The following is a 21,016-nucleotide window of genomic DNA, read 5'->3' on the forward strand; positions in this document are numbered from 1 at the left end:
GGGGGGCGGTCGGAGGGGGGGAGCCCCCACTTGGGGGGGGGGGTCCCGGCTCCATGGGCACCGGCGGCTCCTCGCTGTGGGGCAGAGATCAGTGGGGCTGCCCCATAGATCCCCTATGGGGGGCTCTGCCCCATAGAGGAGCTCAAAAGGAGCTTCCTGCCCCATAGAAACACTTCCTGCCCCATAGAAACTGCCCCATAGAAACCCAGCCCCACACGTTATACACACAAGACCTTCATAGTGGGTCCCTGCCCCATAGATGCCCAATAGGGCTCCATAACCGTGGGTCTCTGCCCCATAGAGGTGTTAAATGGGGCTCCCTGCCCCACACATCCCACAGAGCCCCTCAGAGAAGCCACACGTGCCCCATAGCAGTGTATCCCTGCCCCATAGACATCCCAGGGCCCCTTCCCAGCCCCATACATGCCCCATAGGGTGATCCCTGCCCCATAGGGACACCGCTGCCCCACAGAACCCCACAGAGACACCACTGCCCCATAGCACACATAGGAACACCCCTACCTTATAGAGCCCATAGGGACACCCCTGCCCCACAGAACCCATAGGAACACCCCTGCCCCATAGAGCCCATAGAGAAACCCCTGCCCCATAGAGCCCATAGGGACACCCCTGCCCCATAGAGCCCATAGGGACACCCCTGCCCCATAGACCCCATAGAGACACCCCTCCCCCATAGAGCCCATAGGAACACCCCTGCCCCATAGAGCCCACAGGGACACCCCTGCCCCATAGAGCCCATAGGAACACCCCTGCCCCATAGACCCCATAGAGACACCCCTGCCCCATTGAGCCCCATAGAGCCCATAGAGACACCCCTGCCCCATAGAGCCCCATAGAGCCCATAGAGACACCCCTGCCCCATTGAGCCCCATAGAGCCCATAGAGACACCCCTGCCCCATAGAGCCCCATAGAGCCCATAGAGACACCCCTGCCCCATTGAGCCCCATAGAGCCCATAGAGACACCCCTGCCCCATAGAGCCCCATAGACCCCATAGAGCCCATAGAGACACCCCAGCCCCATAGAGCCCATAGAGACACCCCAGCCCCATAGAGCCCATAGAGACACCCCAGCCCCATAGAGCCCATAGAGCCCATAGGGACACCCCTGCCCCATAGAGCCCCATAGAGCCCATAGGGACACCCCTGCCCCATAGAGCCCCATAGAGACACCCCTGCCCCATAGAGCCCCATAGAGCCCATAGGGACACCCCTGCCCCATAGAGCCCCATAGAGCCCATAGGGACACCCCTGCCCCATAGAGCCCCATAGAGACACCCCTGCCCCATAGAGCCCCATAGAGCCCATAGGGACACCCCTGCCCCATAGACCCCATAGAGACACCCCTGCCCCATAGAGCCCCATAGAGACACCCCTGCCCCATAGACCCCATAGAGCCCATAGAGACACCCCTGCCCCATAGAGCCCCATAGAGACACCCCTGCCCCATAGACCCCATAGAGCCCCATAGAGACACCCCAGCCCCATAGAGCCCCATAGGGACACCCCTGCCCCATAGAGCCCCATAGAGCCCATAGAGACACCCCAGCCCCATAGAGCCCCATAGAACTCACCCCCTCCCCTCTCTATTGTGTGGGGCCGGCGCAGGCGGGCGCGGCCGCCATCTTGAGCCCTTCCCAGCAGCCCCCGCGGTTGGGGGGGGGGGGGGGGGGGGGGGGGGGGGGGGGGGGGGAGAGGGGAGGGGCGGGGGGAGGGGCTGCGGCTGGGAGCCATGGAAACAGAGACCCCATAGAGACCCTATAGAAACCCTATAGGGACCCTATAGACACCCATAGATGCCCTATAGGGACCCATAGGACCCCATAGACAGCCTACAAAGACACATAGGGACCCCATAGAGACCTATAGGAACCCTATAGAGACCTATAGGAACTCCTACAGACCCCATACATACCCTATAGACACCCCTAAGAACCCTACAGACACCCACAAAGACCCTATAGAGACCTATAAAAACCTTATAGCAACCTATGGATACCCATAGAGACCCCATAGATACGCATAGGAACCCTACAGCCACCCATAAGGACCCTATAGAGACCTATAGGAACCCATACATATCCCATGGATACCCTATAGACACCAATAGGGACCCCATAGAAATCTATAGGAACTTTTACAGACCCTATACATACCCTACAGACACCCATAAAGACCCTATAGAGACCTATAGCAACCCATACAGATCCCATAGGTACCCTATAGACACCAATAGGGACCCCATACACACCTATAGGAACTCCTACAGACCCCATACCCTATAAACACTCCTAAGAACCCTATAGAGACCTATAAAAACCCTATAGCCACCTATAGAAACCCATAGAGACCCCATAGATACCCACAGCAACGCTATAGACACCCATAAGGACCCTATAAAAACCTATAGGAACCCATACAGATTGCACTGGTACACTATAGACACCGATAGGGGCCCCATAGAAACCTATAGGAATGCCTACAGACCCTATACATACCCTACAGACACCCCTAGGGACCCTATAGACACCCATAAGGACCCTATGGAGACCCATAGAAATCCTATAGAGACCTATAGGAACCCATACAGACCCCATAGATACCCTACAGGAACCTATAGGCACCCATAACCCCCATACAAATACCTCCAATATGTTATAAACACCCTATAGACACCCCATAAACACCCCATAGACACCCTATAGACACCCATTGATACCTATAGACACCCATAGTTACCCATAAACACTTTACAGGCATCTATAGGTACCTTTAGACATCCCATAGACCCTCTACAGACACCCCATAGACACCCTATAGGCACCCTATAGACACCCCACAGACACCCTACAGGGACCTATAGGCACCCATAGGCACCCTATACATACCTACAGCAACCTATAAGCTACCCTATAGAAACCCATAGAGACCCTATAGACCCCCATAGAGACCCCATAGACGCCTATAGCGACCCTAAAGACACCCTATAGAGACTTACACAGACCTATATGGTATAGCCACCCTATAGACACCCCATAGACACCCCATAGACACCTCATAGACACCCTATAGACACCCCATAGGCACCCACAGGTACACATACAGGCCCCATAGAGCCCCTGCAAGCAGCCATGGGCTTCTATAGGGGACCGAGGCACCCATAAGGGCCCTACAGCCACACATAGGCACCCCATAGACACCCTATAGACACCACTGAGAGCCTATATGCACCCCATAGACACCCTATAGACACCTACAGTAACCCATAGACACCCTATAGCCACCCCACAGACACCTATAGGGATCTATACACACCCTATACAGAGCCATGAGCACCCAAAGCCACCCATGGGGACCCACATAGACCCATAAGTGGAAGCCGGCGCATACAGAACCCTAATAGACACCCTATAGAACCCATAGGGACCCCATAGACACCCTATAGAGCCCTATAAGGACCCCATAGACACCCTATAGAGCCCATAGGGACCCCACAGACACCCTATAGAGCCCATAGGCACCCCACAGACACCCTATAGAGCTCCACAGGGACCCCATAGATACCCCATAGAGCCCCATAGGGACCCCATAACCACCCCCATAGACCCACAGATCCCCCCTAAGCCCATACAGGGAGCCCAACACCCCATAGATCCCCCATGGCCCCATATAGAGAGCCCCCAACATCCTATACCTGCCCATAGACCCTATATACAGCCCCCCCCACCCCACATACACACACCCCAGCCCCATATCCCCCCATAGACCCCATACATGATCTCCATGGACCCCATATATGTACCCCCATAGACCCCATAAATGACACCCCCACCCCATATCCCCGCATAGACCCCATATATGAACCCCACAGACCCCATATATGACCCCCCACCCCAATATCTCCTCATAGACCCCATATATGAACCCCTCCCACCCCATATCCCCCATAGACCCCGTATATGAACCCCACAGACCCCATATATGACCCCCCACCCCAATATCCTCCTATAGAACACCCCCAAACCCTACCCCCATATATGAACCCCCCACCCCATATCCCCCTAGACCCCATATATGACGCCCCCAATATCACCCTATAGAACCCCCCCAGCCCCATATGCCCCCCATAGACCCCATATATAACACTCCCGCCCCATATCCCCTCGATAGACCCCATATATGACCCCCCCACCACATATCCCCTTTATAGATCGCATATATGACCCCCCAAAATATCTCCCTATAGACCCCCCAGCCCCATATCCCCCCCACAGACCCCATATATGACCCCCCATAGAGCCCATATGACCCCCCCACCCCTGTATCTCCCTATAGATCCCATATATGACCCCCCCACCCCATATCCCCCCATAAACCCCATATATGACCACTATAGACCCCCTAAATGACCCCCCCATATCTCCCTATAGACCCCATATATGAACCCCCACACCCAAATACCCCCCCATACACCCCATATATGACCTCCCCACCCCATATCTCCCCCATAGACCCCATATATGAACCCCCACCCAATATCACCCCCCATAGACCCCATACATGACCCCCCCACCCCATATTGCCCCATAGACCCCATATATAAACCCCCCCACCCCGTATCCCCCATATAGAACCCATATATGAACCCCCCATAACCCTGATATATGACCCCCCCACCCCAATATCCCCCCATAGCCCCATATATGATCCCCATAGATCCCATATATGACCCCCCCCACCCCATATCCCCCCATATCCCCCCCATAGACCCCATATATGACCCCCATAGACCCCATATATGAACCCCCCACCCCATATATGAACCCCCCACCCCATATCCCCCCATAGACCCCATATATGACCCCCCCAGACCCCATATATGACCCCCCCCACCCCATATATGACCCCTCCCACCCCATAGACCCTATATATGACCCCCCATGTCTCACCTATGGGTCTCCATGGGGTCTCCGGGGGTCTCAGCCTCCCCCTCACCCTCGGCTCCATCCTGGGGGGGGGGGGGGGTGGGGGTGGTGTTAGCATCAATGTGGTCACATGACCCAGGTCAGGTCACATGACCCCCCCCCCACTCACCTTCCTCCCTGGGGATGAGGGTGGGGGGGGGGACAAAGATGGCGGCCGGGGGGGGCCCCCCCCTTCCTCCTCCTCCTCCTCCTCCTTGGGGGGCCCCTCCCCCCCCTGGGGGGGGCGGGGGGGGGGGGGCTCCTGCTGGGGGGGGAGGGGCTGCTCCCCCCCCTCCCCCTCCCCCTCCTCCTCCTCGCCCCCCCCTTCCTCCTCCTCCTCCTCCTCCTCCTCGTCCTCCTCTTCCTCCTCGGGGGGGGCAGGGGCCTGGGGGGGGAGAATGGGGGTTAATGGGGTGCAATGGGGGCTTAATGGGGGTTCAATGGGGTCAAAATGGGGTCTAATGGGGCTCAATGGGGTCTAAATGGGGCCTAATGGGGTTCAATGGGGTCTAAATGGGGGTTCAAGGGGGACTAATGGGGTCTAAGGGGGTTCAATGGGGTCCAAATGGGGTCTAAGGCGGTTCAACGGGGTCTAAATGGGGGTTCAATGGGGTTTAAATGGGGTCTAATGGGGCTCAATGGGGTCTAATGGGAGTCTAAGTGGGGTCTAATGGAGTGTAATGGGAGCTAAAGGTGTCCAAAGTGGGGCTTAATGAGGTGTAATGGGGTTCAAGGGAGTCTAAATGGGGTCTAATGGGGTTCAATGGGGTTTAATGGGGGTTCAAGGGGGTCTAATGGGGGTCTAAATGGAGTCTAATGGGGTTCAATGGGATCTAAATGGGGTTCAATGGGGTCTAATGGGGGTCTAAATGGGATCTAATGGGGTTCAATGGGGGCTCAATGGGGTCTAATAGGGGTTTAAGAAGTCCAAAATGGGGCTTAATGGGGTCTAATGGGGTTTAAATGGGGTTCAAGGACATCTAAACGGGGTCTAATGGGGTTCAATGCGGTTTAAATGGGGTCAAATGGGTTTCAATGGTGTCTAATGGGGTTCAATGGGGTCTAAATGGTGTCTAAGGGGGTTCAATGGGGTCTAAGGGGGTTCAATGGGGGTCTAAATTAGGTCTAATGGAGTCTAAAGAGGTTCAATGGGGTCTAAATGGGGTCTAATGGGGTTCAATGGGGTCTAATGGGGTTTAATGGGGTCTAAATAGGGTTTAATGGGGTCTAAATGGGGTCTAATGAGGTTCAGTGGGGTTTAATGGGGCTCAGTGTGGACTAATGGGGGTCTAAATGGGGCTCAAGGAGGGCTAATGGGGGTCTAAATGGGGTCTAATGGGGTTCAGTGGGGTCTAATGGAAATCTAAATGAGGTATAATGGTGTTCAATGGGGCCTAATGGGGGTCTGAATGGAGTCTAATGGGGTTCAATGGGGTCTAATGGGGGTCTAAATGGGGTCTAATGGGGTTCAATGGGGTCTAAATGGGGGTTCAATGGGGTTTAAATGGGGTCTAATAGGGCTCAATGGGGTCTAAATGGGGTCTAAAGGGGTTCTATGGCGTCTAATGGGGTTTAATGTGGTCTAATGGGGGTTTAAATGGGGTCTAATGGGGGTTCAATGGGGTCTAAGGGGGTTCAATGGGGTTCAATAGGGTCTAAATGGGGTCTAATGGGGTCTAATGGGGGTCTAATGGGAGCCTAAATGGGGTTCAATGGGTTTCAATGGGGTCTAAATGGGGTCTAATGGGGGTCAATGGGGTCTAAATGGGGTTCAATGGGGTCTACATGGGGTTCAATGGGGTTCAATGGGGTCTAAATGGGGTTCAATGGGATCTAAATGGGGGTCAATGGGGCCTAATGGGGGTCTAAATGGGGTCTAATGGGGTTCAACGGGGCCTAATGAGAGTCTAAATGGGGTTCAATGGGGTCTAATGGAGTGTAATGGGAGCTAAAAGTGTCCAAAGTGGGGCTTAATGAAGTGTAATGGGGTTTAAATAGGGTTCAAGGCGGTCTAAATGGGGTCTAATGGGGTTCAATGGGGTTTAATGGGGGTTCAAGGGGGTCTAAATGGGGTCTAAGGGGTTCAATGGGGTGTAATGGGGATTCAATGGGGTCTAAATAGGATCTAATAGGGGTCTAAATGGGGTCGACTGGATTTCAATGGGGCCTATTGGAGTTCTAAATGGGGTTTAAGGGAGTTCAATAAGGTCTAATAAGGATCTAAATGGGGTCTAATGGGGTTCAATACGGGCTCAGTGGGGTCTAATGGGTGTTAAAGGGGTCCAAAATGTGGCTTAGTGCGGTCTAATGGGGTTCAATGGGGTGTAAATGGAGTCTAATGGGGTTCAATAGGGTCTAATGGGGTCTAAATGGGGTCTAATGCGGTTCAATGGGGTTTAATGGGGATCTAAATGGGGTCTAATGGGGTTCAATGGGGTCTAATAAGAGTTCAATGGGGTCTAAATGGGGTACAATGGAGGCTTAATAGAGTTTAATGGGGTTCAGTGCAGACTAATATGGTTTCATTGAGGTCTCAATGGGGTCTAATGAGAATTAAAGGGATCTAAAATAGGGCTTAATGGGGTCTAATAGGGTTCAACAGGGCCTAAATGGGGTTTAATGGGGTCTAATAGGGGTTAAAGAGGTTCAAAATGGGGATCAATAGGGCCTAATGGGGTTCAAAGGGGTCTAATTGGGGTCTAGATAGGGTCTAATGGGGGTTCAATGGTGTCTAATGGGGTTCAATGGGGTCTAATGGGGGTCTAAATGGGATCTAATGGGGTTCAATGGGGGCTCAATGGGGTCTAATAGGGGTTAAAGGAGTCCAAAATGGGGCTTAGTGGGGTCTAATGGGGTTCAATGGGGTCTAAATGGGGGTTCAAGGGGGTCTAAATGGGGTCTAATGGGGGTTCGATGGAGTCCAGGGGGGATTCAATGGGGTCTAAATGGGTATAATAGGGTCTAATGGGGTTCAGTGGGGTCTAAATGGGGTCTAATGGGGCTCAATGGGGCCTGAATGAGGTACATTGGGTTTCAATGGGGTCTAATAAAGGGTACTGGGGGCTAAAGGTGTCCAAACTGGGGCTTAATGGGGTCTAATGGGGCTTCAATGGGGTCTAATGACAGTTCAATGGAGCTTCAATAGGGTCTAATAGGGGTTCAATGGGGTCTAATGGGGATTCAAGGGAGTCTAATGGGGTTTTAATGAGGGTTTAAATGAGGCCTAATGGGGACTCAATGCGGCCTAATGAGATCTAAATGGGGTTCAAGGCGATCTAAATGGGGTCTAATGGGATCTAATGGGGTTCAATGGGGTTTAATGGGGGTTCAAGGGAGTCTAAATGGGGTCTAATTGGGGTTAAAGGGGTCCAAAATGGGGCTTAGTGGGGTTTTATGCAGTCTAAATGGGGTTCAATGGGGTCTAATGGGGCTCAATGGAGTCTAAATGGTCTCTAATGGGGGTCAATGGGGTCTAATGGGGCTTAATGGGGTCTAAATAGGGTCTACTGGGGGTTCAATGGGGTCAAAATGGGGTCTAATGGGATTCAATGGTGTCTAAATGGGGTACAATGGGGGCTCAATAGAGTCTAAATGGGGTCTAACAGGGATTAAGAGTCCAAACTAGGACTTATAGGGGTCTAATGGGGTTCAATGGGGTCAAATGGGGGCTCAATGGGGTTCAATGGGGGTTCAATGGGGTCTAAATGGAGTTCAATGGGGTCTAATGGGGGTTAAAGGGGTCCAAAATGGGGCTTAATGGAGTCTAAATGGGGTCTATTGGGGGTTCAATGTGGTCTAAATGGGATTCAATGAGGCCTAATAGGGCTCAATGGAATCTAAATAAACTCTAATGGAGATCAATGGGGTGTAAATGGGGCTTAACAGGGTCTAATGGGGTTCAATGGGGTCTAATAGAGGTTCAACGGGGTCTAATGGGGATTAAAAGGGTCCAAACTGGGGCTTAATAGGGTGTAATGGGGTTCAATAGGATCCAATAGGGTTTCTACGGAGTCTAAATGGGATCTAATGGGGGTTCAATGGGGTCTAAAAGGGATAAATGGGGTCTAAATGTGGTACAATGGGGCTCAATGGGGTCTAAATGGGGTCTAATCGGGGTCAATGGGTCCTAAATTGGGATTAAAAGGGTTCAAACTGGGGCTTAATGGGGTCTAATGGGGTTCAATCCGGTCTAATACAGTTACAATGGGGTCTAAATGGGGTCTAACGGGGGTTCAATGGGGTCTAAATGGGCCTAATGAGCGTTCAATGGTGTCTAAATGGGGTCTATTGGGGGTACAATGGGGTCTAATGGGTGTACAATGGGGTCTAAATAGGGTCTAATGGGGCCTAAATGGGGTACAATGGGGGTACAGTGGGGTCTAATTGGGTTCAATGGGGTCTAATGGGGTTCAATGGGATCTAATGGGTTTCAATGGGGTGTAATGGGGGTTCAATGGGATCTAATGGGGGTTCAATGGGGTCTAATGGGGGTTCAATGGGGTCTAATGGGGGTTCAATGGGGTCTAATGGGGTCTAATGGGTCTCAATGGGTCTCCCTCACCTTCCTCTCCCCTTCCTCCTCCTGCTGCTCCTTCACCACGGGGCCGCTCTTCCCTGCTCCTGTTGGGGCCAGCCCAAAAACCATCACTTTGGGCCCATTCTGACCCATTTCTGGGTGATTTCCACCCATTTTGGGGTGAATTTGACCCATTTTGGGGTGATTTTGGGGTGATTTCAGGGGATTTTGGGGCTGACCTTCGGCCTCGGCTGCCTCCCTCTCCAGCCGCTGCTGCAGCAGCTCCTGCTGCTTCTCCAGGTACTCCTTGATGAAGCTGTTCTGGCTCATCTCCTCCCCCATCTTTGGGGCCAAAAACGGCGATTTTGGGTCATTTTGGGCTCCCAAAACCCTTTTTGGGTGTTTTGGGGGGTTTTGGGGTGATTTTGGGGGGTTTTGGGGCTGTTCTCACCTGGGAATTGGGCTGGAAGGTGGCGTGAGGGGTCGAGTGCTTCTGCAGGTTCTCCAGCATCAGAGCCTGTTTGGGGCAAATAAAGGGGATTTTGGGGTTATTTGAGGGGGACACAAAAGTGGTGGTTTTTAACACAAACCTGACCCCCCCAAAATGAGGGTTTTTAGGTAAAACAGCAAAAATTTGGGCTCAAAAAGCAACTTTGGAGGGAAAATAACCCCAAAATGAAGGGGTTTTGCCCCAAAATGAGAGGATTTTGCCCCAAAATGAGGGTGTTTTCACCCCAAAATGAGGGCATTTTGACCCAAAATGAGGGGTTTTGACCAAAAAGAAAGGGTTTTGCCCCAAAATGAAGGAGTTTTGACCCAAAATGAGGAGGTTTTGCCCCAAAATAAAGGGGTTTTGCCCCAAAATGAGAGGTTTTGACCCAAAATGAGGGGGTTTCAACCCAAAATGAGGGAGTTTTGACCCAAAATAAAGGGGTTTCGCATCAAAATGAAGGAGTTTCACCCTAAATTAGGGGGTTTTGCCCCAAAGAGCACCAAAAAGCAGGGATTTGGCCCCAAATTCCAACTCAGGCTGTCAAAAACCCCCCAAATCCCTTTAGAAATGGGCTAAAAATGGGGGATTTTACCCCAAATCCCCCCAAAACCCCAAGTTTTCCCCCAAATCCACCTCGGGATGCTCTAAAAACACAAGTTCTGAGCTCAAAATGGGGCAGAAAAAGGCCAAAAAGGGATTTTTGAGCTCAAAATGGGGATTTCTGCTCAAAAATCATCATTTTGACCTCAAAAATGGGCCCAAATTGCCCAAAAAGATGCTTTTTCCACTCAAATCCTGCCTCAGACCACCCAAAAGTGAGATTTTTGCCTCAAATTCCAGCCTGAGCTGCCAAAAACCTGATTTTTTACCTCAAATAACCCAAAACCAACCATTTTTACCTTAAATTACCACAAAAACCACCATTTTTACCTCAAATAACCCCAAAAACCACTATTTTTACCTCAAATTACCCCAAAACCCACCACTTTTACCTCAAATTACCCCAAAAACCACCATTTTTACCTCAAATTACCCCAAAAACCACCATTTTTACCTCAAATTACACCAAAAAAACACCATTTTTACCTCAAATTACCCCAAAAAACACCATTTTTACCTCAAATTACCCCAAAACCCACCATTTTTACCTCAAATTACTCCAAAAACCACCATTTTTACCTCAAATTACCCCAAAAAACCCCACTTTTGCCTCAAATTATCCCAAAACTACAACTTTTACCCCAAAATCTCCCTCAATTCCCCCCAAAAACCACCACTTTTACCCCAAGTACCCCAAAAACCTCCATTTTCACCCCAAAACCCATCAAAAAAACCCAAAACCACCACTTCTTACCCCAAAATCACCACTTTTACCTCAACCCCCACTACTTTGACACCAAAACCCACATTTTTCACCCCAAAACCAGCCCTTTCCCCCAAAAACCACTATTTTCCCCCCAAAACCCACACTTTTCCCTCATTCCCACCACTTTTACCCAAAAACCACTATTTTCACCCCAAAATCCCACTTTTCATTCAAAAGTCCTACTTGCATCCAAAAACCCCACTTTTCACCCCAAAAACCCCACTTTTATCCAAAAACCACCACTTTTACCCCAAACCGATCACTTTTTACCTCACTCCTCACCCCTTTTACCTCAGTTCCTCCCCTACCAGCCCAAAATCGGCATTTTTTACCCCAAAATCACCACTTTTCCCCCAAAAACCACCATTTTCTGCCCCAAACCCCCACTTTTCCCTCATTCCCACCACTTTTACCCCAAAACCCCCACTTTTCACCCCAAAACCCCCACTTTCCACCCCAAAAACCTCACTTTTACCCCAAAATCCCACTTTTTACCCCAAAAACCAGACTTTTCACCCCAAAACTCCCACTTTTCACCCCAAAAACCTCACTTTTCACCGCAAAACTCCCACTTTTCACCCCAAAAACACCATTTCACCCCAAAATCCCACTTTTCACCCCAAAAACCTCACTTTTAACCAAAACCCCCACTTTTCACCCCAAACCCCCCCCATTTTACCTCAGCTCCCTCACCTCAAGCCCCGCCCCCTGCGCATGCGCATGCGCACCCGCCCCCCCCCCGTCCCGGCGCTCTTGCCCCAAAACCCACAGTTTCACCCCAAAATCAACACTTTTATCCAAAAATCACCACTTTTACCTCATTCCCAACCATTTTTAGCACAAAAACCCCTCTTTTCACCCCAAAACCACCACTTTTATCCAAAACCCACCGTTTTTACCTCATTTCCCACCATTTTTATCCCAAAAATCACCACTTTTACCCCAAGTCGACCCCTTTTTGTATCTCTCCCCACCACTTCTACCCCAAAACCCCCAGTTTTACCTCACTCCCCCCTTCCAGCTCAAAAACTGCACTTTTTACCCCGAAATCACCACTTTTCACCTCAAAACCCCATTTTTCCCTCACTCCCCAGCACTTTCACCACAAAAACCCCACTTTTCACCCCAAAAACACCACTTTTACCCAAAAACCCCACTTTTCACCCCCCATTTCCCCCTAACCCCCCCATTTTACCTCAGCGCCCTCAGGCCCCCCCCCCGCGCATGCGCACCCGCGTCCCCCCGGGCACTCACCCCCCACAGCCGCTTTGGCCCCAAAACCCACATTTTCACCCCAAAATCACCACTTTTATCCAAAAACCACCACTTTTACCTCATTCCCAACCACTTTTATCCCAAAATCACCACTTTTAACCCAAACCGACCACTTTTTACCTCACTCCCCACCACTTCTACCCCAAAACCTGCACTTTTTATCTCATTCCCTACAACTTCTACCACAAACTCTCCTCCTTCCACCCCAAAACCCCCACTTTTCACCCCAAAACCACCCCTTTCCCAAAAAAAACTATTTTCACCCCCAAAATCCCACTTTTCATCCCAAAATCCCCACTTTTCGTCCCAAAAACCCTACTTTCACCACAAAAAAAACTTTTCACCCCAAAAAAGCCCACTTTTCTCTCATTCCCACCACTTTTACCCAAAAACCCCACTTTTTACACCAAAAACCCCCACTTTTCACTCCAAAACCCCCCATTTCCCCCCACCCCCCATTTTACCTCAGCTCCCCCCCCCCGGTCCCGGCGCTCACCCCACACAGGCGTTTTGGCCCCAAAACCCACACTTTTCACCCCAAAATCACCATTTTCACACAAAAAACACCTTTTTTACCTCATTCCCCCCACTTTTACCCCAAAAACCCCCACTTTTACCTCAGTCCCCTCCCCTTCCACCCCAAAAACAACCATTTTCCCTCCCAAAACCCCACTTTTACCTCAAAACCACCCTTTTCACCCCAAAACCAGCACTTTTTCCACCCAAAACCATCGCTTTTATCCAAAAATCACCACTTTTACCTCATTCCTCACCACTTTTACCCCAAAACCTCCACTTTTACCCCAAAATCAACACTTTCAACCCAAAAATCACCACTTTTACCTCACTCCCCACCATTTTTACCCAAAACCTCCACTTTTACCCCAAAATCAACACTTTCAACCCAAAAATCACCACTTTCACCCAAAAACCACCACTTTTACCTCATTCCCACCACTTTAACCCCAAAAACCAGCACTTTTACCCCAAAACCCACACTTTTTACCTCATTCTCTCCAACTTTTCCCACAAACTCACAGTTTTTACCTCATTCCCCATCACTTCCACCCAAAAACCCCCACTTTTCACCCCAAAAACACCCCTTCCACCCAAAAACCACTATTTTCACCCCAAAACCCACACTTCTTACCTCACTCCCTACAACTTTTACCACAAACCCACTGTTTTTACCTCATTCCCAACCCTTTCCAGCCCAAAAACCTCACTTTTCACCCCAAAACCATCACTTTTATCCAAAAACCACCACTTTTATCTCATTTCTTATCACTTTTACCCCAAAAACACAACTTTTTCCCTCATTTCCTACAACTTTTACCACACACCCACCATTTTTACCTCATTCCCCACCATTTTCACCCCAAAACCTCAATTTTCACCCCAAAAAAACCCACTTCTATCCAAAAACCACCACTTTTACCTCATTCCCCACCACTTTCACCACAAAATCCCCAGTTTTACCCCAAAAAACCTCTATTTTTCCCCAAAAAACCCCACTTTTCCCTCACTCTTCCCCTTCAAGCCCAAAAACCGCACTTTTTACCCCAAAATCACTTTCCCCCCCAAAAACCACCATTTTCCCCCCAAAACCCCCACTCTTCCCTCATTCCCACCACTTTTATCCAAAATCCCCACTTTTCGTCCCAAAAACCTCACTTTTCACCAAAAAAAACCCTACTTTCACCACAAAAACCCCCACTTTTCCCTCATTCCCACCACTTTTACCGAAAAACCACTATTTTCACCCCCAAAACCCCCCTTTTCACCAAAAACCCCACTTTTCACCCCAAAAAAACTACTTTTACCCAAAAACCCCACTTTTCATCCCAAAACCGCTGCTTTCACCCCACTTTTACCCAAAAACCGCTGCTTTTACCTTATTCCCCACCGTTTTTACCCGAAAATCACCACTTTTACCCCAAACCCACCACTTTTTACCTCATTCCATACAACTTGTACCACAATCCCACAGTTTTTACCTCATTCCCCCCCACTTTCACCACAAAAACCCCACTTTTCACCCCAAAAACACCATTTCACCCCAAAACCCCACTTTTCACCCAAAACCATCACTTTTATCTAATTCCTTACCACTTTTACCCCAAAAACACTTTTTTCCTCATTCCCTACAACTTTTACCACAAACCCCCGTTTCTACCTCACTCCCCACCACTTCTCACCCCAAAACCACTGCTTTTGACCCCAAAAAACCTCTATTTTCCCAAAAAAAACCCCTACTTTTCCCTCACTCCGCACCATTCACCGCAGAACCCCAACTTTTACCCAAAAACCCCACTTTTACCTAAAAACCCTACTTTTCACCCCAAAACCTCACTTCTACCTAAAAAACCTAATTTTCACCCCAAAAACCCCACTTTTCACCCCAAAACCCCACACTTCCCCCCAACCTCCCCAGTTTACCTCAGCTTGCCCCTCTTGTGCCCGCTGCTCCAGAGCCTTCTGCCCCAAACCCACCCCCTGCACCCAAAAACCACCACTTTTACCCCAAAAAACCACTTTTTGCCCCAAAAACCCTAATTTTCACCCCTCTTTTACCTCAGCTCCCCCCCCCACCGCGCATGCGCACCCGTGTCCGTTCCCCCCCGTTCCCGTCTCATACCCCACTCTCTGCTCCAGAGCCGCCCCTTGCACCCAAACACCGCCGCTTTCACCCCAAAACCATCGCTTTTCACCCCAAAATCCCCACTTTTATCCAAAAACCACCACTTTTACCTCATTCTCCACCACTTTTCCTCCGAAAACCATCACTTTTACCCAAAACCCACCGCTTTTACCTCACTCCCCGCCGATTTCACGCCAAAATCCTCACTTCTACCCCAAATCGACTTTTTACCTCAGTCTCCACTGCTTTTCCCTCAAAAACCACCACTTTCACCTCACTCCCCACCACTTTTACCCCAAAATCACCACTTTTACCCCAAAACCATTCCTTTCACCCAAAAACCACCATTTCTCCCCCAGAACCCCCACTTTTACCTCACTCCGCACCACTTTCACCACAAAAAAACCACTTTTCACCCCAAAAACCCCAGTGTTACCCAAAAACCCCACTTTTCACTCAAAAACCCTACTTTTCACCCCAAAAGCCCCACTTTTATCCAAAAACCCGACTTTTCCCCCCAAAAACCCCCATTCCCCCCACCCCCCCCCCATTTTACCTCAGCCCCCCCCGCTACGGCGCATGCGCATCCGTTCCCCCCCCGTATCTCCTACCCCCCTAAGCCTCTTGCCGAGCTCACTCTTGTGCCCGCTCTTGGCCAGGCCTCTCTGCTCCAGAGCCTCCCCTTGCACCCAAAACCAGCACTTTTCACCCCAAAACCATCACTTTTATCCAAAAACCACCGCTTTTTACTGCAAACACGCACTTTTTACCTCATTCCCTACAACTTTTACCACAGACCCACTGTTTTTACTCCCTTCCCCATACTTTCCAGCCCAAAACCCCCCATTTTCCCCCCAAAACCCCCACTTTTCCCTCATTCCCACCACTTTTATCCAAAAACCCCACTTTTCACCCCAAAACACCCACTTTTACCCAAGAACCACACTTTTCACCCCACAAACCCTACTTTTCCCTCATTCCCACCACTTTTACCCAAAAACTGCACTTTTCACCCCAAAAACCGCACTTTTACACAAAACCCCAATTTTTTACCCCAAAACCTCCACTTTTCCCCCCAAAACCCCCATTTCCCCCCCTTTTACCTCAGCTCCCTCACCTCAAACCCCCCCACTCCGATCCATCCCCCTCCTGCGCATGCGCACCCGTGTCCGTCCCCCCCCCGTTCCCGTGTCTCACCCCCCTAAGCCTCTTGACGAGCGCACTCTTGTGCCCGCTCTTGGCCAGGCCTCTCTGCTCCAGAGCCGCCTTCAGATCCGCCACCCGCAGGAGGTGCAGGGGCCGCCCGTGCAGCGTCAGCTCCGCGTCCGCCATCTTGGGCCTCCGCCTCCCTCCCGGCAGCGCTTGCGGCGGCTTCCGGACGGGATCGGCTGTTTCCGGATCCGCTTCGGCTGTTTCCGGATCCGCTTCGGGTGCTTCCGGATCCCTTCGGCTCCTTCCGGTATCTCTTCGGGTGTTTCCGGTATCACTTCGGGTGTTTCCGGGATCACTCGGCTGCTTCTGGAACGGTTCGGCTCCTCCCGGCAGCCCTTGCGGCCGCTTCCGGACGGGATCGGGTCCTTCCGGATCCGCTTCGGGTGTTTCCGGATCCCTTCGGCTCCTTCCGGCAGCGCTTTCGGCTGCTTCCGGACACGCTCGGCTCCTTCCGGATCCGTTCGGCTCCTTCCGGGATCTCTTCGGCTGCTTCCGGTACCGCTTCGGGTGTTTCCGGACGGGTTTCGGGTATTTCCGGATCCGTTCGGCTGCTTCCGTAAACACTCGGCTCCTTCCGGATCCCTTCAGCTCCTTCCGGACGGGCTCGGGTACTTCCGGATCCGCTTCGGGTGCTTCCGGGATCGGTTCGGCTCTTTCCGTATCCGTTCCGCTTCTTCCGGTATCTGTTCGGGTGTTTCCGGTACCTCTCGGCTCCTTCCGGATCCGGTTCGGCTGTTTCCGGATCCGTTCGGCTGCTTCCGGTTCGGCTTCGGGTGTTTCCTGTTCGGATCCGGTTACTTCCGGTTCCTCCCTTCGGCTACTTCCGGTCCCCGCCTCTCCGGTTACTTCCGGGCTCCTTCCGGTCCCCCCTTGGCTACTTCCGGTCCCCTCTTCGGCCTTTTCCGGCCCCTCCCACCCTAGGAGACTTCCCCCTCCCCCTCGTGACGTCAGCACGCACACCTCCTATGCAAATGAGCCCATGACGTCAGGCCGCGAGACCACGCCCCCAAACAGGGCCACGCCCCTTCCCCCTTAGCCACGCCCCCATTGCGATGACGTAAGTGGAAGGGGCGGGGCCACGCTGGGACACGCCCCCTGTGGGGGCGGGGCTTGGGGATGGGGCGGAAATGGGGTGAAAAGAGGGGAAAATGGGGTTAAATAGGGGGAAAATAGGGGAAAAATGGGGTTAAGATGGGGGAAATTGGGTTAAAATGGAGCTAAATGGGGTGAAAAGGGGGTAAAATGGGGTTAAATTGGGTTAAATGGGGTGGAAAGGGCATAACACTGGGTTAAATGGGCAGAAAATGAGGTGAAAAGGGGATAAAATGGGGTTAAGTGGGGGAAAAATGGGGTGAAAAGGGGATAAAATGGGGTTAAATGGGGGAAAATGGGGTTAAATGGAGGAAAATGGGGTCCAAAATGGGCTTCATGGGGTCTATGTGGGGTAAAGGGGGTTTCAAGGGGGTCAAATGGGGTTTAAGGGGATCCAGTGGGGGTTTAAGGGGTTCCATAGGGGTACATTGGGGGTTTAAGGGGTTCCATAGGGGATTTAAGGGGTTCCAATGGGCTCCATAGAGGGTTTAATGGGATCAAATGGGATTTAAGGGTTTCCAATAGGATTTAAGGGGATCCATAGGGATCCAAGCGCTTCCAAAGGGGGATTTAAGGGGGTCTCGGAGGATTCCAAAGGGATTAAAGGGGGTTTCAGAGCCCCATAGACCCCTATAGGCCCCTATGGTGTCTATGGGGGTCACGTGGAGCAGGCCCCCCCCCCCATGCCCTTATATGCACCATATATCCTTGTATATCCCAATACACACTGTTTATTCCATATATTCCATTATATACTTAGCACATTTCTCTATACCCCATAATATCCCCCATATATCCCCCGATAACCCATTATATCCCCCATATATCCCCCTATATCCCATTATATCCCCCTTTATCCCCCCTATATCCCATTATATCCCCCTTTATCTCCCCTATATCCCATTATATACCCCTATATCCCCCCTATATCCCATTATATCCCCCTTTATCCCCCCTATATCCCATTATATACCCCTTTATCCCCCCTATATCCCATTATATCCCCCTATATCCCCCTATATCCCATTATATCCCCCATATATCCCCCTATATCCCATTATATCCCCCTTTATCCCCCTATATCCCATTATATCCCCCATATATCCCCCTATATCCCATTATATCCCCCATATATCCCCCTATATCCCATTATATCCCCCATATATCCCCCTATATCCCATTATATCCCCCTTTATCCCCCCTCTTCCCCCATATCCCATAGCACCCAGGTGGAAAATGCATCCAAATCCCTCACACTGGGGACAGTCTGGGGTAAAAATGGGTCCAAAAAGGTAAAAAATGGCTAAAACCCGGTGGAAAATGGGTAAAAAAAGGTTAAAAATGGGGTAAAAAAGGGCTATAGAGGTAATATATGGGATAAAATTCCTTTATAAATGTTAAAAACGGGGTAAAATAGGGTTTTAAAGATTAAAAACGGGTTAGAAAACACATATATGGGTTGAAACAGGTTAAAAGTTGCTTTGTAAAGGTTCAAAACGGCTCGCAAAGTGTTAAAAATGGGTTAAAACCGATTAAAAACGGGTTGAAACATGTTTTAAATGGTTTAAAACCGGTTAAACTGATTTAAAACGGGATAAAATGTGTTTTAAATAGGTTAAAACCAGTTAAAATGGTTAAAAACGGGTTAAAACCTGTTAAAAAGGCATTAAAACGTGTTCAAAATGGGCTAAAACCGGTTAAAACCGGTTCAAAACAGGTTAAAACCGATTTCAAACGGTTAAACCCGTTTGAATGCGCCAAAACCCCGCTCCCCCCTTCCGCCACGTCCCCTTTAAGCCCAAGCCCCGCCCCTTCCCCTTTGCTCCATCCCCATTGGCTCACAGCCCCTCTAACCCCGCCCCTTTCCCCTCCTCGCCCTCCCATTGGCCGCCGCCTCAGTGAGCCGCGGTGCCCTGACTGCGCATGCTCACAGCGGCCATGGCGGCTCTGCGGGCGGCGGCGGAGCCGAAGCTGCTTCCTCCGGTTCCGGTTCCGGCTGAACCGGATGAAACCGGTTAAAAACGGGTTAATACCGGCTTAAAATGGGCTAAAACCGGTAAAAACGTTTAAGACCCATTAAAACGGGTTAAAACCGGCTAAAATGGTTAAAACTTCTTAAAAACGGGTTAAAAAAGGTTAAAACCTGTTAGAAACGAGTAAAAACTATTTAAAACGGTTAAAACCGGTTAAATACGGTTAAAACCTGTTTTAAACGGTTAAAACTTGTTTAAAACGGTTAAAACCTGTTAGAAACTATTAAAAACTGTTTTAAACGGTTAAAAACTGTTAAAACCTGTTTAAAACGCTTAAAAGCAGTTAAAAACGGGTTAAAAAGGGTTAAAACCTGTTAAAAACGCTTTAAAACGATTTAAAACGGTTACGACCGTTTGAACGCGACAAAACCCTGCTCCCGCGTCCCCTTTAAGCCCAAGCCCCGCCCCTTCCCCTTTCTCCATCCCCATTGGCTCTCCCTCCCTTAACCCCTCCCCTTAGCTCCGCCCCTCTCCTCCCATTGGCTCTCGCCTCAGGCAGCCCCTCAGCCCTCTCTGCGCATGCTCAGAGCGGCCATGGCGGCTCTGCAGAGCTCAGCGCGGAGCCGAACCTGCTTCCTCCGGTTCCGGTGCCGGCTGAACCGGTCGAAACCTGTTAGAAACGGGTTAAAACAGTTAAAACGTGTTTAAAATGGTTTAAAACCGGTTAAAACAGGGTTAAAACTCGTTAAAAACGTGTCAAACCCGGTTAAAATGGGTTAAAACGCGTTAAGGGATTAAAACGTGTTCAAAATGGGCTAAAACCGGTTCAAAACGGGTTATAAGGTGTTAAAACCGGGTTAAAACGGGCTAAAAATGGTAAAAACGTTTAAGAGCAATTAAAACGGGTTAAAACCGGTTAAAAATGTTGAAAACCGGGTTAAAAAGATTTAAAACGGTTAAAACCTGTTGAAACTGGTTTAAAACGGCTAAAACCGGTTTAAAATGCTTAAAACGGGATAAAACGTGTTTAAAACGTGTTTAAAACGGGTTAAAAACGACTCAAAACTGTTAAAACCGTTTGAACGCGCCAAAAACCCGCTCCCTCCCCCAACCTTTGCCGCTTCTCCTTTAAGCCCAAGCCCCGCCCCTTCCCTTTGCCCGAACCCCATTGGCTCAGAGCCCCTTTAGCCCCGCCCCTTCCCACTCCTCGCTCTCCCATTGGCCGCCGCCTCACGTCCCCCTCAGCCCTCACTGCGCATGCTCATAGCGGCCATGGCGGCTCTGCGGGGTTAAAATGGGTTAAAACGTGTTAAAAACGGGTTAAAAGCCGTTCAAAACGGATTCAAACTGGTTAAAACCGGTTTAAAATGGGTCAAAACTGGTTAAAACCGGTTAAAAACGGGTTAACCCGTCCCCTTTAAGCCCAAGCCCTGCCCCTTCCCTTTCCTCCATCCCCATTGGCTC

General features: G+C 50.4%; 1 long non-coding RNA gene across 1 annotated transcript; it reads right to left on the reverse strand.

Annotated features, from left to right (window-relative positions):
- Nucleotides 1–36: 36 nt before the first annotated feature.
- Nucleotides 37–5,166, reverse strand: LOC117437886 (uncharacterized). Its single transcript, XR_004550521.1, has 3 exons — nucleotides 5,115–5,166; nucleotides 4,970–5,028; nucleotides 37–74 (listed from the first exon to the last, which is right to left on the reverse strand). It is a non-coding gene; the product is annotated as an uncharacterized lncRNA (long non-coding RNA).
- Nucleotides 5,167–21,016: the final 15,850 nt, after the last annotated feature.

Source organism: Melopsittacus undulatus, chromosome 30, assembly GCF_012275295.1.
Source record: "Melopsittacus undulatus isolate bMelUnd1 chromosome 30, bMelUnd1.mat.Z, whole genome shotgun sequence".
Taxonomy (NCBI): Eukaryota; Metazoa; Chordata; class Aves; order Psittaciformes; family Psittaculidae; genus Melopsittacus; species Melopsittacus undulatus.